Source organism: Triticum dicoccoides, chromosome 7A, assembly GCF_002162155.2.
Source record: "Triticum dicoccoides isolate Atlit2015 ecotype Zavitan chromosome 7A, WEW_v2.0, whole genome shotgun sequence".
NCBI lineage: Eukaryota > Viridiplantae > Streptophyta > Magnoliopsida > Poales > Poaceae > Triticum > Triticum dicoccoides.
Genome location: NC_041392.1, coordinates 196703989 through 196724773, shown reverse-complemented (window position 1 = coordinate 196724773; position 20785 = coordinate 196703989).

Genomic DNA, 20785 nt, shown 5'->3' with positions numbered 1-20785 from the left:
CGTAGCCAACGGATCCTCACAAACGCAATGTTACCGGATTACCGAGAAGAAGTACACTGGAAAGAAAGCAAACAACATAGTAAACAATCATCACATAAGCATGGCACGATGCGCAAACAAGTATGATGCATGTCCGGTTTAATGAGGCATGGCATGGCAAAGTGCACAAACAACCCTACAAATTAAGTGGAGCTCAATATGCATCGGGGTGCATATTGACAAAACACCACATGACTTATTTAGTTCGACCTTGTTTATGTACCCAACAATATTAAATGTTGTTAAACATGGCAAGAGGGTGAAGCAAAGTAAAACTACCTATCTAGTCAAGTTTAAATGATGCCGGAAACAACGAACAACAATTCCAGAAAATCCTCATATGCATATATTAGGTTTGGTACTGTTCTGCCCTAAACCATATTTTATAGTTGTTAAACATGCAAAGTGATGCCACCATGTTAAACTATGCAAAATTCTACCCCATTTACATATAAAGTTTATTTAATTCCGAGTTACGGTTAAATAGTTATGAAATAAATCATTTTAGCAAGTTATTTAAGCAAATTTAGACAAACAGCATTTTAAGCATTTTAACCATGGATGAAAATGACATATTATGAAACTAGATGCAATTCTAAGCATTTTTCATATATAAGTTATTTGCAAATGATGCACGGTTGAGAAGTTATTAAATACATGAAGTCTAGGGGGTTCTCTGCAAAACTGGGTTCTCTGGAATAAAAGGAAAACTCACAGATCTGAAAAAATATACACTAGGCCGAATCTGACCGGCCCAAAGTGCATAGGAGCGGGGGCTGCTCACCAGGCCTTATGGGCCGGGTGGAGGTTGTAGAGGCGCTGGGCCTTGGCGTGCTGGACGCGAGCTGGGCCTTGCTAGATCGAACGAGGAGATGGTGGGGGTGCGGTCAACGCAGGCGCTGGGCTTGGCTCCTGGTCATCTCCTCGTATGGATGCAGAGCAACAGCGACAGAGGGGTGGAAGCAGAGGCGCGACGGCAGGGGACTTGGCGCACGGCGGAGCGACGGGAACGGGAGGCGGAGCTCGCGGGGGATGGCGGGATCCGAGCGCGGGGTCCATGCATCGGGGCGGCGTGCTCCTCGTTCCCTACAGCGACGGAGCTTGTGGACTTGGCGTCTATGGCAGAGCGACGGGAACGGGAGGCCGAGCTCGAGGGTCCTGGTGGCCGGATCACAGCGTGGTGGGGCAGACGGGGTCATGGAGGCGGGTGGTCTTGAAGAAGCGGGGCGGCGGCCATGGCATCGAGGCATAACTCCTGTTGCACGAACAGGGAGAGAGAGATGTGAGAGGAGGGAGTAGAGGCAGGGAAGGAGAAGGAAAGGAGCAGGGGAGGTCTGGCCTGGTCGACGGCGGTCAACAACGCGGCGGCGTGCTCGGGCTCACAGGCGACGAGGAGGAGGCAGGGAGCAGGGGCCTCGGTTGCTACTGCTGCGATTTTGTGCGGCGCTGAAAAATAGGGAGGGGTCGGAGAGGACTAGGATCGGGAGGAGAACAATGGTTGGGTTCTTGGAATTGGATCCGGAGGGATCCCGAGGTGGATGGCGGCGGCTCGACTGGACAAGTCCCTATATTTTAGGGTTTGCCCAAATAGACTAGGAGTGGAGTATATATACATCACAGATTAGGTTAGGGGTTACCTCGTCCCTTCGATTAAAATCGGACGGTTCGGAGAAATAGGCTAGGAAGGCCAAATAAGAAAACGGTGATGTTTTTTAGATGTTTGGGGATGATCCGGACACAACGGTGACGACTGCCCGAGTCGGGTTCAGGACAACTTTCGGACGCGCGCGAGGGGTCGATGCACTGTGCAAAGAGGGAGTAGGTGGTTTGGCAAGAGGGAATCAATAACCCGATTGGTCTCGGAACGGTCAACAAAGGAGAGGGGTTTGATGGCTTAGAAGAGAGAGAGAAGAGATATGCCCGACAGCAGTTTCTAGAGACTGAAAATGTCCGGCGTTTTGACTGGCTATAATGCCGCTATAAGTTTAACGGTTGGCCTATCAAACGAGCTCTGAATGCGATGAAACTTGGCAGGCGGCATACCTACAACATAAAAAGACCACACGCCAACTCTCATCCCATTCTGAGAACATTTTCCGGCCACTTATAAAATAATATTTCAGACGTGCCGCGGGCGCGTGCAAGTGTGTCTGGGCTCAGAACGGACAACGGGAGGAACTAGGAGACCGGGATAGATGCAAGTTTCGAAAACGTGATGATGCAATGCACATGATTACATGACAAGATGCAACAGGCAAGCGAATGACATGGAACAACAGCGAATGACTGGAAGACACCTGGCGCAACGGTCTCGGGGCGTCGCAGAAGCAGCGGACAGAACCGTTCCAACCCAGCAACACCTGCCAAGAAGGATTTAATCCATGTTACTTGCTGCAAGTGCCAGAAGACCGGACATTACGCCAATAAATGTCCTGAAGCTGTGAATGGAAACGGGAATGGAAGCTCTGGGAAGAAGCCCAACCCTTTTACCAGGGGACAGGTGAACCATGTTAACATGGAGGAGACTGAAGCCCAGCCAGATGCAGTAATAGGTAAGTTTTTGGTTAAGTCATTTGCTGCAGTCGTTCTTTTTGATACTGGTGCATCTCATTCATACATATCGAGGGGATTTGTGGATAAGCATAAACTGCCCACCAAAGTTCTTAGTACACCAATGTTAGTGAGCTTGCCAGGAGCAGAGTACATGGAAAGCCAAGGATGTTTTTAGATGCCATTGGCCATAGGTAGGCACGTTTTCCCCTCATGCCTGATAATTCTGGAGTCGCAAGGTTTGGATGTGATTCTGGGTATGGATTGGCTATCGATGTATGGAGGAAACATCGATTGCGCCAGTAAGTCGATTTTGCTCACCACCCTAGAAGGAAGAAGGATCAAGTATGTATCCCGCCATGTGCCGAATAGGACTCAAGTAAATTGCTTATCGGGAGTAGTACATGAGGAAGTACCAGTGGTGAACGAATTCCCGGATGTATTTCCAAAAGAGTTGCCAAGCATGCCACCGGATAGAGACATCGAGTTTTTGATTGAGCTTTTGCCAGGCACAAGACCAATATCTAAGAGACCGTACAGGATGCCCGCTCAGGATTTGGAGGAAATTAAGAAGCAGATTAAGGAGTTACTGGATAAAGGTTATATTCGCCCAAGTTCATCACCTTGGGGATCACCAGTACTTCTAGTGGAGAAGAAGGATGTATCATTAAGAATGGTCGTTGATTATCGTGGATTGAATGAAGTAACAATCAAGAACAAGTACCCACTGCCGATGATCAATGATTTGTTTGATCAGCTGCAAGGAGCTAAGGTGTTTTCCAAGATCGATCTGCGATCAGGGTACCACCAGTTGAAGATTCGAGAGCAGGATATACCTAAGATAGCTTTTACCACAAGGTACGGGCTATATGAGTATACTGTTATGTCATTTGGCCTGACTAACGCACCTGCCTATTTTATGAACATGATGAACAAAGTGTTTATGGAGATTTTGGATAAGTTCATCGTAGTGTTCATAGATGACATTCTAGTCTACTCGAAGAACGAAGAGGAGCATAAGGATCACTTGCATTTGGTACTTGGGAAGCTCAGAGAACATCAACTATACGCCAAGTTCAGCAAGTGTGAGTTTTGGTTAAAGGAAGTGGGATTTCTTGGACATGTTATATCCGGAGAAGAAATAGCAGTAGACCCCAACAAAGTCGTCACTGTGACAAATTGGGAAGCACCCACGACAGTTGGAGAGATCCGGAGTTTTCTTGGACTCGCAGGATTCTACCGGAGGTTGATTGAGAATTTCTCGAAGATTGCAAAGCCAATGACGGAGTTGTTAAAGAAGGACACCAAATTCAATTGGACTGAGGAATGTGATGCCAGTTTTCAGGAGTTGAAGAGACGCTTGGTTACATCGCCAGTGTTGATCCTGCCAGATCAACGCAAGGATTATGAAGTGTATTGCGATGCTTCTCGTCGAGGACTTGGAGCAGTGCTTATGCAGGAAGGAAGAGTTGTTTCATATGCCTCACGACAGCTTAAATCCCATGAGCTAAATTATGCTACACATGATTTGGAGTTAGCAGCCATAGTGCATGCGTTGAAGACATGGAGACATTTTCTCATCGGAAACCATTATGAAGTATACACGGATCACAAGAGTTTGAAGTATATCTTCACGCATAAGGAATTGAATCTCAGGCAGAGAAGATGGTTAGAGCTAATAAAGGATTATAATATGAAATTGCATTATCATCCCGGAAAGGCTAACGTAGTAGTCGATGCGTTGAGCCGCAAAAGTCATGTAAATACCCTCATGACCAAAGAGTTACCTAAGGAGTTAGCAGAAGACCTTCATGAGCTATGTTTGGAGATAGTTCCGAGAGGTTATGTAGCAACGTTGGAGATTCAGTCTACCTAGATGGATAAGATCAGAGAAGCTCAGAAGAAGGACAAGGAGATTGCCGAGATAAAGGAAAGGATGAGTAAAGGAAAGTCTAAAGGATTTTGTGAGGATGAGCACGATACCTTATGGTTTGAGGACCGTGTATATGTGCCAAATGATCAAGAGATCAGGAAATTGATTCTGCAAGAGGCCCATGATTCACCATATTCGATTCACCCAGGTAATACCAAAATGTATCTGGATTTGAAGGATAGTTTCTGGTGGACCGGAATGAAGAAGGATATTGCGGAGTATGTAGCAGTTTGTGATGTATGTCAGAGAGTGAAGGCAGAGCATCAGAAGCCAGCCGGATTGTTACAGCCATAGCCGATACCGGAATGGAAGTGGGATAAGCTAGGCATGGATTTTATCATGGGATTACCCAGTACTCGTTCTGGCTATGACTCGATATGGGTTGTAGTCGATCGTTTGACGAAAGTAGCTCATTTCATCCCAGTGAAGACCACTTACACCAGTGCTAAGTTGGCAAAGATATACATGACCAGGATCGTATGTCTGCATGGAGTTCCGAGGACCATTGTATCAGATAGAGGAACCCAGTTTACTTCAAAGTTTTGGAATCAGTTGCATGAAACTTTGGGGACCAGGCTAGAGTTCAGTACATCTTTTCACCCGCAGACAAATGGACAGACTGAGAGGGTAAATCAGATTCTGGAGGACATGTTGAGAGCTTGTGCGCTAGATTATGGATCTAGTTGGGACGATAATTTGCCTTACGCAGAGTTCTCTTATAACAACAGCTATCAAACCAGTTTGAAGATGGCCCCTTTCGAAACCTTGTATGGAAGGAGGTGCAGAACACCATTATTGTGGGATGAAGTTGGAGACCGAGAGTTGTTTGGACCAGATTTGATTAAGGAATCGGAAGAAAAGGTTAAGCCGATTCGTGATAGACTCAAAGTAGCCCAATCCAGGCAGAAGAGCTATGCGGATTCTAAACGCAAGGAGATAGTTTACGAAGTTGGAGACAGAGTGTATCTTTGTGTATCCCCACTTCGAGGAGTTAAGCGCTTTGGAGTTAAGGGAAAGTTAGCGCCATGTTTTGTAGGACCATACAAAGTTTTGGAATGTATGGGAGAAGTTGCCTACAATTTGAAGTTACTTGAAGGACTGTCAGGAGTTCATGATGTGTTTCATGTTTCACAGCTGAAGAAGTGTCATGCTGAGATGGCCGATATACCATTAAGAGATAAAGTGCCCTTGGAGGCGATTCGGTTGGATAGCGATTTGACGTATGAGGAGAAACCAGTTAAGATACTCGAGTTTGCCAGCCATGTTACACGCAACAAAGTAATCAAGTTCTGCAAAGTTCAGTGGAGCCACCATATCGAAGATGAAGCCACTTGGGAACAGGAGGAAGACCTACGGAAGGACCACTCTCACCTATTTCCTAGCCAACCCGAATCTCGAGGGCGAGATTCATCTTAAGGGGGTAGGTTTGTAACATCCCAATTTTTCAATTTGGAATGTTATATATTAGATCATCATTGCATATCATATTTTATTGCATTTTGGTTGATCCTAGAAATTCTATGTGACTCAAGGACCCACGGAGAGAGTTGGGGATTTTGTTATTTTCATATTTGACTTTTTCTCAAATTTTGAAAAGAGGATCGTTTGATTTTAATTATTTACTCTTCGATTACTTCTTTTATAAAAATAAAAGAGAGGGGATAAATGACTTCCTCAAAATAGAGAAATATCGAAGATTTAATATTAAAATCAAATAAGATTTTTTTATTCGGAGTTTTATTGCTATTTTATTTGAATTAGGAAAAAAGTGTGTTTTTTAATATTACATTTTAGGCCCTAATAAATGTTCACCTTGTCCGGCTTATTTTTAGAGGATGGGGAAATTTTATTTCGGGATTTTTGGAGTCCGTTTAGTATTTCTTTTCTTTTATTTTCTGAGCGTCAGAATTATTTAAAAACTAAAGAGGCGAACCGACTCTGGGCCGTAAGCGGCTAGGACTCCTCGGGCCAGCCCTTATAAGCCGCGGCCCCGAGCCCCCGACTAGCCCAAGCCGCCACCGCGCCCTAACCCTAGCCCCGATCCGCCGCCGTCGCCGCACCGCGCTGCGCCGCCTGCCACCCGCCGCCGTGCCGGGCCCCACGCCACCGCGCCGGAGCGTCAGAGTGCCGCCGGACCCCGCCGGACCTCGAGGTAGTTGCCTCGGTTTTCGTGAGAAAATCATTTTGGTTTTTTTCGAAAACCCTAGATCCATTTTTTTATTAGATCTGGTTCGGTTTATTTTTTCGGTTTAGTTATTTAGGGAACGCCCGTTTTTACGTTCGTTTTAGCGAACGATTTTCACCGTTTAGCCACAGACAGCGAACGTTCGTTCGTTAGCCTGTTCGTCAGTTTTTCTTTTTCTCGGATTTTCCGCGATTATTTTCGATCGCGATTTCTGATCCAATTTTCGTTTTAGTATAACTTTTCGCTCGTTTAACGGAATCAGGCAATTCAAGCGCCTAGAGTTTCGTCTCGAAACCCCCTTTCTGTTTAATCAACTTAAACAAGTTTTTCTATTGTAAAATTTGACTTTAGTCCAGATTAGTAAATGAAGCATGTTTCTTTCGCCGTTTGAGTTTTGTTGCTTCGTTTGATTTGATTCTTTTTGCAAACCGGAGTTCTTAAGTTGAACTTTCTGGTTAGATCTCTTATACGAGTTTTACCCATTCCCTTGCATGATTGCTTATTGTATGCTTGTTTGTTTGCGATAGAACACCCGGAGTGCGAAGCGTGCTACTACGAGTCTCTAGGTTTCGCGGATCATTAGCAAGGTAAGTAACACTTTGATCATACCTCTTACTACCTAGTTTTATTGCATTAGATCAACCCTCAAACATTGCATGGTTAGGATCTGAATTAAACTGTGGGTTGGGAAGTAGTTGATGAGGTAGGAACCTATTACCCTATTTATTATCAAACCCTGGGAGTTACTTCTACGTTATGCTTATACTGCTATGCTATGCTCACAGACGTGGATTGGGTTTGAGAGTTTTCATGACAGATGTGAGTATTGTTAATTAATGGTTCAATTTAAGGTGGCAACTTTAATACACATCTGGGGGGATTGAGGCACTTCTGGAACCCAGTGATTGCCTGTATTTTTTGGAAATCCCGGGGTACCGTGTGATTCTCCTATGGACTGCCACCCAGGCTCAAAGGGATCATAAGATTATTCATACTGGAAACTTCCGTGTGCAGCCACATGCTATTATGGGCTCTATCATAGTTGATTAAGTTGTGTGAACTCTTATAGTGGTAGACTAGCAGATGTAGGGGATGTAGGTGTATCAGTATACCCATCGTAAGGTGCTAACGTACACTTCTGAAAGACAGTATCTCGGTCATGTGTTTCTCAAACATTATGTAGTGCGAGAAATCCAACAGAGGGGATCGAGTCCTGTGGGGAAAGTGCACAAACCTCTGCAGAGTGTACAAACTACTCATGGTTAGCCGTGTCCCTGGTTATGGACATCTTGAGTATCTAGTTCTTGGATTATCATGTGGATCTCGTCACTCTTAATTATATAATTGTGTTTGGGTTAATGATTATTTTTAATTGGGATTGTGATGGGGTTTACCATTCTCAATGTTTTCAACAAATTTTGTAGTTAAATAAAATATATTCCTTTGAAGTAGGGAAAAATTGGCTTTACGCAAAACATATCAACCATACAGCCTCCACCAGCCATATGTGCATATAGTGATGGCTTTATTCTGTTCATTATTCTCTTGTGTTACCTTGCCAGCATATTCTATGTGCTGACCCATTTTCGGGCTGCAACGTATCATGTTGCAGACTTTTCAGATGACGAGTAAGGAGCCTTAGGTCGTGGTCTTTCACTCAGTGATGTCGTTGGAGTTGATGGACTCACTTTATCTTCCAAGCCATCCGCTGTTGTCGTATTAGATGGCCTTAAGCCATATTTATTGTAATAAGTTCTCTTTTGAGACATTCGATGTAATAAGTGTGTGATTGCCACTCTATTATAAATCCTTCAAGTATTGTGTGTGTCAGCATTACCGATCCAGGGATGACACTTATACACAGAGATCAGACTGTTTGAGGTCTGGTCGCTACAACAAGTTTGTTGCTGATCCAAAGGACCAAAATACTTGATTTGTCATTTCATTTGTTTATTTCGGCTATATGTGCTTTGAATGAAGTTTACATGGTAATGGCCGATATTTATCTGTCATCCTAAGATTATGTCAACGCATGGCCTGTGTAGTATTCTAACATCGTCCTTAGTTCGATTGGAGAGCAAGACAAGGTACGTGCTCATGGAAATTTATATGTATGCCTATATTATGATTGAATGGAGTTGAGACATCATGACCGATGTCATTGAATATATGCTACATAGACCAATCATAGCTGCAGAATTGGCTAGTGGGCTTATACTTTGTTTGGATATGATTTGGCTTATGCATCTTTGAGATCTATAAGAGGCCAAATCATAGCTGATTTTATTACTGAACATCGGATTAATGTCATGCATAATATTAATATTAGCCTTGTCTCTCTAGTACTATGGAGATTATGTTTTGATGGTTCCATTCATAGCAATGGCCAAAGTGTTGGTGTTGTTTATATATCTCTTTATGGTACTATTTTTGAAGCCTCATGTTGCTTAGAATATTTTTATGCACGATTAATCGAGGCCGAATATGCATTGCTATTCGGATTGACTCTTTTACTTGCTATAGGTGCTATACATATTGAGGCTTTTGGTGATTCATTATGAGTAGTGCAACAAATATCCAAGGGTTATCAATTTTTTGACGAATCACTTATAGTTTATCTTGGGGTATGTCTAGATGCAAAATTTACCTTGGGTTGCATTAAAATTGTTCATATATTTAGACATGTCAATTGAAGAGAGTTGGCATAGCAAGCATCCGGCTACCATGTCTGTCATGGTGTATTGCATATCTATCAATAGCCGATGCTTATTCTTGCCAACATAGGTAAGGCCGAATTGGAGCTCACTACCTCGACCACTAATGAAACTTTTATGCAGACAAAGTAAGGATTCGAGAAAGTTCATTGTTGATTATCTGCAAGATCCTAGCAGAAGGGTGGACAATATGGTTGATGGATGGTCTTGACATGCATACCTATGGAACTTTATAGTCGGATTAATGAAGTTGGGAAAGTCACCCAAGCTTGCATCAAAATATTCACACAAGCAATGGCCGATATAAACTTATCGTCCTAAGCATAACCAAAATGGCCGATGTAGTGTTGACATCATCCTTAGAGCAAGCTATGTGCAAGTTATTTTTTGGCACACAAGCTTTGCCGAAAAACAGGGGGCATGTGTTGACACCAGATTTTGGCACGGTTAAGAACTTATTTAAGATGACCTCAAATGGAGAAGTGATCTACATGGAAGAGTTTCGTATTATTGATATGAACATCTTTGAAGTTTGGGTCATCACCGTCCGATTTCATCTCGAAGGCCGAAACTATGCTCAAAGTACTAAGATCTTATATTCAGAATACAGTTTGGCCGATTAAACCCCCAAGACGACCTCAAATGGAAAAATGATCTACACGGATTGTCTTCGTCTCGTCTAAATGATCAATTTTGATATAAAAATCCTCCAAATCTGAGTTCATATGCAAAAGTTAGAGCAATCGGAGTGCAGCCCTGTCACGAGGCGAGATGTGGTGCGCCCCACCAGACACATGTCTGATGGGTAGCACGAGAGAATAGTCTGTTTTGCGCGACCAATTTGACCCTCAAGATGACCTCTGATCAAAACACCTTCAACATGAAAGTTGTTCGTCTCGTCGAAACGGTCAAGATTGCTTTTGAGCTCATTTTCATCTGAGATCGTTTACCACCACAAAAAAGACCCGCAAGGTGCAACCAATTTAAACCGAATAGTTTTGGAAAGTTCGGATAAAACCAATCCAAATTTCACTAGGGTTTTGGACGTGAATCCAAGCCTTTTCCTTGCACGGGAAGTCCAGCCACCTCTTATATATCTAAGGGTGACAGACGATTGAACAACACACAATCAAACAAATCATGTATCACTTTTTATCTTTTATCTTTTCTCCTTAACCCTAGTTCTTCTTCTTCTTTCTCGTCCTTCGTCTGTTCTTCTTGTTGCTGGGCGGTGAACCTCGAGGCCCTAGGGGCGATCAGGTCGACCTAGGGCAGCCCATAGCCGCCGCGCGCCCTAACAGGGTCCCTCTCAGGCGTGTGGGGTTTCGAGTCTTCAAAAGCACCCGCCGGATTGCCTGCGTACTGCGCTTCCGGCTGGGTCTCATTCGACATGAGCAGCGGTGCACACGGTGACGTGTTCGTGTGCGAACAAGATTGATGATGTCTGTCTTGTGCTGCCTCAGCCTTGACGTCCTGTTCACCTCCTGGACTCCAAGTCAGGTACAAATTAATGTTCAAACTTGAGTTCTAAATTAGTTGTGGGGCACATATCGAGGAAGCGATGAATAGTATCTTTGTCTAATATCTGGTTCACCTAGGGTATGTCTATGTTGTTCATATTGGGTGGGAAACAAATAGTAAAGCAATCATCATCTGTCTTTTTACTAAATTAAAGCAATCATCAGCCTGCTATCATTATTTTTGGATCCATCCACTGGTTGTTATCATCACTCTAAATTTCTGCATCCTCTCCTTACATAATATCACCATATTTTTTCGTATGCATGTCAGATATTGTACACAGTCATGCTGAACATGTAGAGAAAAAGAGAAGAGTTTTGCGCGGCAATACAATGTCATGCAAATATCGCTCCATGGTGGGTTCAATGGAAAACCCTCCCCACCCCTCTCCAAATTGTAATCCAAAGGAAGATATCTGTTCTGAGGCGGATTCAGACGCCACTGACCACTCCTATTTACCCCCCAAGGTGTTTGCTCTACCTTGGCATGATGATGTTAGTCATATCATGCATATGTTTCCTTGCAGTGCCTACTTTTGACATCATATATGTCATCTGCTTAGTTTAGATATGTTCTGTAATGCCACATGTTTAGTTTCTATATCATATATGGAAATTATGCAGTCTCATGTCTTTTAGGCAGCCATATTATATGTGAAATGTGCAATGCCATCCTGTTTAACCAGGCATCATATATTTGAATGATATCTTGCCCATCCTTTTCTTCATTACATTTCCATTTGTCGACAATGTTTGTACATTAAAATACTCTTCCTGTGAATCAGCCATTTGGGTGGGAGATTGAAAAATCTGGAGTGAAAACAACGCCTTCAGAGCAGACAGTGCTACGTGTTGAAGCATATCTCTTGTTGGGTCCTGATAGCTCCTCAGAGATGGATTCAGAGACAGATGACCAGTCCTATTCCCCCACCGAGGTGTATGCTCTAACTTGGCACGGTTATACTGGTCATAACATGCATATGGTGTCTTGCATTGCATAGATTAGACATCATATACACAATATTCAACACAATGTTCTTAGTTCAGACATCATATCGAATGCCCTCTGTTTAGCATATAAATCACATATGTGAATTAAATGATGTGATCCTGATTACTTAGATAACATGTAGGTGAATTATGTCATGCGATCCTGTTTAGTTATTCATCATATCTTTGAATTATGTTATGATATGCTATCCAGTTTAGATAGACATCATATATGTGAAATTATGTCATGCTATCCGTTTTAGTTAAACAATATACATGTCAACTATTTCATGCCCTCTTTTTTCCACACTATCTATTGCATCTGTCTCTCATGCAATGTCTGTACATTCAACTATGTTTCCTGTTTATCGGCCATTTGAATTGGAGCGGGTGATGCCAGTATCTAGCGGACTAAAAACACGGTCTTCAAATAAAACAGTGCTACCTCTTGGTGGAGATAGCACCCCGGTTGTACATGCACGAGAACCAGCCCTACCACACATAACCCAAACTCTCACAGATTGTACCCCTACTGCGATGGACAGAGAACCAGCTTCACCCAATCTAACCCCAACCCCAGCAGATAGTAACCCAGTTCCTGTTGACACAACACCATCTCCACCACAGAGCTCCCAAACAAGAGCAGTTAATAAGGCAGCTCCAGTGCCCAAAGGGCCAGTACTACCACGGTGAACCCCCACTCCACTAGTTAGTACGCCTATTCTTGTGGAGGAAGCACAACCAGCTAGTCGTAGTTTAGCATCTATCGCATTTGATGTTGTTAAATCGTATGTGCATATCTTCCCATCTTGGAAATATTATACTGAAGATGAAGGAAAATGTCAGTTGCAGGTGTTTACCCAGGAGTTATGTGTAAGTAATGTTATTCATGGCAATTACTTTACTTTTTCCCATACATCCTACCTCCATGATGGTTATAATACAGCAAATTTTCCCATTTTTCTCTATAGAGAAGGACCGATTTGGAAACTCGGGATGAGGTAACATGTGCTAATACCTCTACTTTCTTCAAGAATGCTTGGTGGCAGTATTGGAATTACCTGAAGAAAACGTATTTCACCGGCAAAGAAACTCATCAAATTCCCTTACGTTCTCTTGAGACACATTTACTAGACGATGACTGGGAACGCCTTATTCTGTACTGGTCCCGAACCAAGAATATGGTAAGGTCTATGAGCTCATTTTCTATTTTTAAGTACTATATTCTTGCATCTTACTGTACTCTATTCATGTAGAACAAGTGCCTAAACCTGACGAATAATTGTTCTAATTTAATATTCCATTGCTATTATAGTTCAAAAAAGCGCTAGGCGTTAATTGTGCGTTTTGCCACCGCCTTGCGCTTTACTGACCAAAGCACATGCTTATGTGCAGTTATGCACAGATTAAGCGTAGTTATGCGCAATGCGTTTTGCCAGCGCATAGAGCCTAGGCACGCTTAAGCGCTCGCTTAGCCATGCTTTTTCTAACTATGATTGCTATCGTGCATACTGCTTTGCTCTTGTATCACTGTATTTACTCATACAAACTTATTTTTAAATTGAAGGATCCAACCGAAACTCCAATGGCACAGTAGGTATGTTCACGCATGTTTCTTTAATAGGTTTGCTCTTATCAATAGCTCTATTGATTTTAATTTCAATTGTGTATACAGTTGACTTCTCATATCATGCACATTCCTAGCATCACAACAGAGCCAATAGTGTTGTTGTACATGTAGACCCGTGGTACCCATCTGAAATCTTGTTGTGCCGTGTAGTTTCCCACGCTTTGTATTCTTTTATTACTGCTTTGTCTTGAACTGATATGATTTGAACTGTGTCTCTATTTTGATTTGGCAAGACAATGCAGTGACCATAGGACATAAATATATGTTTGTTTGATGCTTTTATTATGTACTAGTACTTGGCAATAGAAGACTTGGTAGTTTAATCATGTCCACCTTTCTAATGAATTGGTTCACCAAAATGAGTTTCATATACTAGTACATGCTAAACCTGTTATGTGCCTGCTTGTTTCTTCTTTTAGAATATTGACAGAATATTAAGGAAGAGTGCCTTATTAAGAAATGATAAAGGAAGTAATGCAGATAAGGTTCAGGATAGTGACACATCCTTGTTGGTCTCCAACAAAGCTGATAAAACAGCTAAGGAAGACTATCTCGAAGACAGTGAGACAACCCCAAAGTCCTGTCTTAGTTTAGTGTTCGAGTTACTGGCCACTACCGCTTGCACAAGCTATTCAAAATTATTGTCTGAATCAGTTCGGTTTCTTGAGTCTCAACTACAAGCTGAAAGACATCGATCAGCTGTGTTGCGACAAGAAGTGGAAGGACTGCGGAAGTCCCTGGAGCATTCAGATGCATACTTTCTGGTGCAACAGCAAGCGTTGGAGGATTTTAGTGCCAAACAGGACAAAGCTAATAAGCTTGCTAAGCTTGTTGCCAGCATGGTGGATACCCAGGATAACTTTTCTTGAGCTCTTCTGAAGTTGTTTCAGTTATGCTCTTGTTTTGCTGCCGCATTTATTTGCACTGGTGGCCAATTTTGATGGCCAGTGTATGTAATATGATGTTTTGTTCCCTATATTTGCATTGGTGGGGAACTTTGATGCCCAGTGGATGTAATATGTGTAATAGTGGCTATAGGCTAGCATTAATTGCTTGCTTATTTATTTCCTTATTGTCTTGTTTAGTTGTTTGCTTGTAGTCACTACAGTTCTTTTTCTGTGTTTTTCTAGTGGCCACAATAACCTATTTTTGGAAACTAGGCCAAAATAATCATGGCAACACACGGATTGTTGTAACCATGGGCCTCCTGCGGGCCGTATGATCCATGGGCCTTTTACGGGCTGTAGGATCCATTGGCCTTCTATACAGGCCATAGGATCCATGGGCCTTCTACGGGTCGTACGATCCATGGGCCTTCTATGGGCCATACGATCCATGGGCCTTTTACGGGCCGTAGGATCCATGGGCCTTCTACGGGCCGTATCATCATTTCGCCAATCATGGGTCGTACTATTCGTGGACCATAATGGGTCGTTAATAGGCCGTATTTGATAACTCTATGAAAACAGCCCAACGGGTTTTTTTGACATGAAAACAGCCCAACGTATTAACGGGCCACAAACAGGCCGACTGTAAACACGGGCTGAATTTGGCCCACAAGCAGAAAGTGACAGTAACGGGCCATAAATAATCGAATGATGGAAATGAGCCCAAGAATAAATGGGCCCTGAGAAGGCCGAAAGATAACCTGGGCTGGAAACGGCCCAATGGAATAATGGGCCGTTAATGGGTATGAAGTGATACACTATTCATTACGGGCCAGTTTCACCACGGGCCGTTAATGGGCCAAGAGTTACAAAGGGCCTCATATGGGCCGAAAGACGTCATGGGCCTTATATGGGCCGGAAGTTAAAACGGGCTGGAATCATATTGGACGGTCCAGATGACGGTACTGGGCCTAATTCGGAGACGTCGTAACGGACCCTGGGTTATTGGGCTGTAAATGGGCTATATGCGAACAGACCGTTAACAGGCTTTCCATGGGCCGGGCCGCCACCTTTTGACCAAGTCAAACGGGACGGCCTTTTCACAGGAATGGGCCTCTCTTAGGCCGTGCCACGTGTCGACGTATCATAGGCACCTTGGGTCCAATGAGTGGATGACATGTGTCCCAACGGTGAGCCGACATGTGTTTCCTCCAGCCAATGATGATTTTACACGTGAAAAATCCCCATTGGTCAGGGCTGTTAACGGGTTATCGGATCCAAAACTGGACCCGATAGCTTAACAGCGTTCCATTATGGTGGATGCCACGTGTCGGTCACCCATGACGAAAGCACTTCTGTGACGCGCGATTTATCATCATGGAAGTGGACACTTCCGTGATGATAATTTTGGTAATGTCATGGAACACTTCTACGACAGCACAGGTATGACTATCTTGATTCTGTCATAGAATCATCATGGATGTACATGCATGACAAAAACCGTGACCTACTGTGACAAACATGTATCATCACGGAAGTGTATTTTTTTGTAGTGATGGTGCATGCTATCAGGCCTGCATTACAGAACTAGAGACTAGCAGGTGCCAAGTGCTTGCTTGGACCGTTCGGGGAACTTTAGATAGACCTCCTGTCCCTTCTTGTTTACATTCTCTTAATTTTATTTATCCTTGCCGTGCGGCAATGTAAATATTCTACTACCTTCTTAATCAATGAAACGCCGGTAGTCACCGGAACTTAAAAAAATGGGTTGTGCATTGTGATGGTCGTCAGCGAGCCATTGTTGGATGGTTTTCCTGATGTGCTCCATGGTGGCGATGCTGGGGCTAAGGGGCAGGTCGATGTGTCTGCTTCTTCTAGTCATGGTGGTAGTACTGAGGTTCAGGTGGTTGCGCTTGATCCTGCCGTTCATGGTGACGATGGTGAGCTGTGTGTGGATTTGCATGGTCTTTAGAGCTTCCGACCTCAAAGGAAGTTCTCTGGTCGAGAGGGACTGTATGCTAACAAATTCCATTCACCAATAAAGGTACTAACTCAAAGTTTTGGATGAATCGTACTTGAATATCCTTTGTGTGGCATTGAGTTTTGGGATAAGGGACTGTTGTAGTACGTGTTAAATGCGACACTCTTTGAAGAGGATACTGATGTTGTTCGCTATATTTTGTCTTGAATTTTAGTGTTGCTAGCTTAGCTTGTTTCTTGTAGCCTCTTCTTTTCCTTATTTGTTCTAGCATTTTATTTCCTCCAGGACATGATCGAGAGGATAGTAGAAGTATGAAGATGGTGTAGGCCATGGAGGCATGAACCCACGTTGTGGCAAGGTTTAGGTTAGTTCATTACTGTTAAATATTGACTACATGCTAATTTTGTTAATTGCCTTGTTTTGTATAGGGTAACTGGGGCTAAAAACATGTGCATCAATTCATGTAGATCACCAGTATGGCCCTTATATAGGGTGATATTGCCAATTATGCTAGGTCCCTGCCAAACCAAGATTATGTAATGTTGGCAGTGAAAGTAAATCTACTTCTGAAATAGAAGTTACACCTTAGAATGTCAGCTTGTTAAAACAAATTCTCCTTTTTCATGATGCATTTCTTATCTATGGGAATTGCTTACTGAGCTTTATGCTATATCGTTTTGGCATGCACAATGATGTTGTACCAAGACAAAACTACGCCAGAGTTAGTTTATACTGGCTATCTATCTAATTATAGTCAAGTTCCCATGTTCTTCAGTGTGACTTTTATCACTTCACTCACATTGCTGGCTTTTATGGTCATTTTGCTAGCTAGTACGTCATTCAATTATGAACTTATTAATTATGTGTTTTTCTAGGATTTTCTGATATAGAAAGGAGAGCCATCAAGAAGAGAGCATTCATAATTATGGAAGAACCTTGTGGCTTGCCAAAATACTTGAAGAGATAAACTATTAGGTGTGGTTTTGTCGCAGAAAAGAAATCTGAAATCCCCTTTCATGCTTTCAAAGAAATATGTAGTACAACAATAGACCATACTTGATTGAAACACTGTGGATGTCCTTTTTTCACTTTCTTTTCCTTTCTTTTGAGATAGATGTTGTTTTATTTCCCTTCATGTAATGTATGTATGGATGCTAGTATTTCGTTGTGAACTGAAGAAGCATCTAAGGGTTATATCTTATACTCCCTCTGTACCACAATATAAGATCCTTTTTCAGGCTATGTGGAACAGAGGGAGTATCTTTCAAATAGTTAAAGTGCCGTACATATCCATGAAAAATGTTGGTGGCCTCTACTTTCAGTGTTCTGTTCATTTTCTTCCAATTACAAGATATGTTGTATAATAGGTCTCGGTCTCATATATGTCGTCATGGTAATAGACGATAATGAACCAAAAGAAGTTATTTCAATTAAAGGACAACCTATACCATTTTGGTTCTTCTTCGTATTTGTAACTGAACACGTAGATCGAATTTTGTGTACTGTCATGCAAAATATGCAAATGACTACTCCGCTGCAACTGTCGTGAGTTGTTAATGTGCTCTGTTTCTATTTTCTAGGAGAGGCAGTGAAATAGATTAACTGAATACACTGGGAAATTTCTCCAGAATGTAATCCAATCCTGCATTGGTCCAAGAATTTATTTCTCAAATCAATGAGCGTATATAGGCAATTCGGCACTACAGTTGATAATTAGGATTTTTACTTCTGATGTGCACTGCACACACAACAATAGCCAGTTATGCTCGCTGCAACGACTTCAGTGTACTCATCTATAAGGTCCCCTCTTCTCTATATTTGATCATCTGATCGATGCCTGGCCCAAGGACAACTGCGCCCTAAAAACCAAGCAACCTATAAAGAATCAAATGCATAGCGATATAACAAATAAAAGGGTTCTCTATTGAATGGTATGATGAGAAGCCCTGGAGAGAAAAATGGCGCGGCAACGCGCGCGACAACTTCTAGTCACCTCTATATCCGCGAAGAAGGAATGCCCATCCCTGCACCACGCCCTGCTTCCCAGCGAAGTGGTTGTATTATAGCCTCCAGTAGCATGCTATTTGTATCTTAATTTCAGGGTTCAATATGTGAATTCTCGTCATATGCTAAACTATCATTTTGATTGTATGACTATATTGCTATCTAGCTATTGATGGAATGCTCATATGATGCAATTAATGATTTTTACATATATATTTCGCTTAATTCATAAGAGATTTGCAAGTGCAGTCACCATTACTGTGTATCACGTACGTACTTCGTACCTGGATGGGAGACTAAATAATGGACAGGAAAAACCAGACTTTATTTTGCTGCGTGGCTTTTCTAGGAAACCACGGGAAAGCCAAAGTTCATGCACGGTTGCACGTACCATACCACAATGCATGCGACATCACCACAGGTCACTATGACCTTCCCAAACACAGACCAAACGAAAATGAGTGAGGATACATTTCATGCACTATGCAGATGTCCTTTGGCACAGAGTCTCTAGAAAAGCCATAGCCAGTATATGGAGAATGCCCAGGGTGGACACCATCATCAATACTGGCTCTGAATGGATCATCCACCTGCTAGATGGATGCACGGATGATGTGTGTCTCCCTGTGATCATGACACTTTGGCGTAACTGTCATGTTCGAAATGAAGTTTATCACAGCAAACTAGCACCACCAGTAGAAACATCATGCAGATTCTTATGTGGCTACATCGACACACTCCTGAACATACGACATCATCCACATGCTAACGTTGTGAAAGGGAAGACTGTGGTCTCTTATATTGATCAAGGAGGAGATCGAAGCCTACAAGTGATGAGGAAGGGGTGCCCAACACCAACAGAAATATGGAAGAAGCCACCGATGGGGTGGGTAAAACTGAATGTGGATGGCTCGTGGATGAACGAGGATGGCAGCGGTGGAGCTGGAATGATACTACGCGACCACAGTGGCTCTATCATCTTCGCATCATGTCCTTTTATACAACGATGTGCCAGTGCCCTGGAAGTGGAAGCCGCGGCTCTCATGGAAGGTGTCACGCTGGCCCTCGACAGAAGCTCAGAGCAACTCCTGGTGGAGACAGACTGCACGGTCTTAGCATGTATGATGAAGGCTGAGGAAGCGGATAGATCTCCTATTGTAGCCATGGTGAATGAAACTCGGCATCTTCTTAGTACTAGACCGCATGAAATCAAGATCATTGGACGTGACCAAAACTTGGTCAGCCACGCCCTAGCAAGGATGGGACGAGAGCTCCCTAAAACTGTTGTTTGGCTAGGGTGCGCACTTGATGAGGTTGTCGCTTTATGTCATAAAGACTGTAGTGATTCTGGTTAATTAATAGATGTGTTTCACCCCAAAAAATTGAACCTTCATCAGATGGTTTGCACAAGCGGCGTTGTATGTTTTTCCTGGAGTGGGCACGCTGCTTCCCATGAATAAAAAGTAGTCTTTTTTAGCAAGAGAATTTTTCAATCTATTTATAATCAATCATTGATTTGTTCTTAGCTTACCAAGCTGGCCATTTGGTTATTTATAATCAATCATGATAGTACAAAGAATACTAGAGGTAATAAAAATTACAATCTGATCCATGGACCATCTAGCGACGACTACAAGCACTAGAGGTAATAAAAATTACAATCAGATCCATGGACCATCTAGTGACAACTACAAGCACTAGAGCGAGCCGAGGGCATGCCGATGTCACCCCTCCCTCACCGAAGCCGGGCAAACCATGTTATAGTAGACGGTCGGAAAGTCGTCGTGCTAAGACCCCAAAGGACCAGCACACTAGAGCAGCAACCATCGCCGATGAAGAGAGTCGTAGATCGGAAAGATCAAACCTGTAACCCACGAACGAAGACTGGATCTAAATAGATCCACCGAAGACCAACACCAACCGAATCCTGCAACATTCGACGGAGACGCACCTGCACACGTCCTCCGACAATGCTAGAAGCGCCATCAGGGTGGGGATCGGACATGGGTGACATTATTTCTGTTGAGGGACATCGTCACCGTCGCACAACCCCAACCAATACGTTGAACCTAACAAAAATGACATCGGGGTCCCCCTGGTCGAGGGGGGATCCTCCGCACTTCTGTGTTTTTGAAACACATAATATATGAAACCTTCGCCATGATACATAGATGTTCTTTTATAATGGGAAAAATATATAAGATAACTTCTTTTGAAAACACCTCTTCGTATATTAATTAATTAAAAATGTCATTACAATCGTTCATAATAGCAGACGCCACGCACGGCGGGAAAGTATTAAAATAAAACCATTAGATCTATTATCAAAATTAAATTTAGCAATCCCATGCG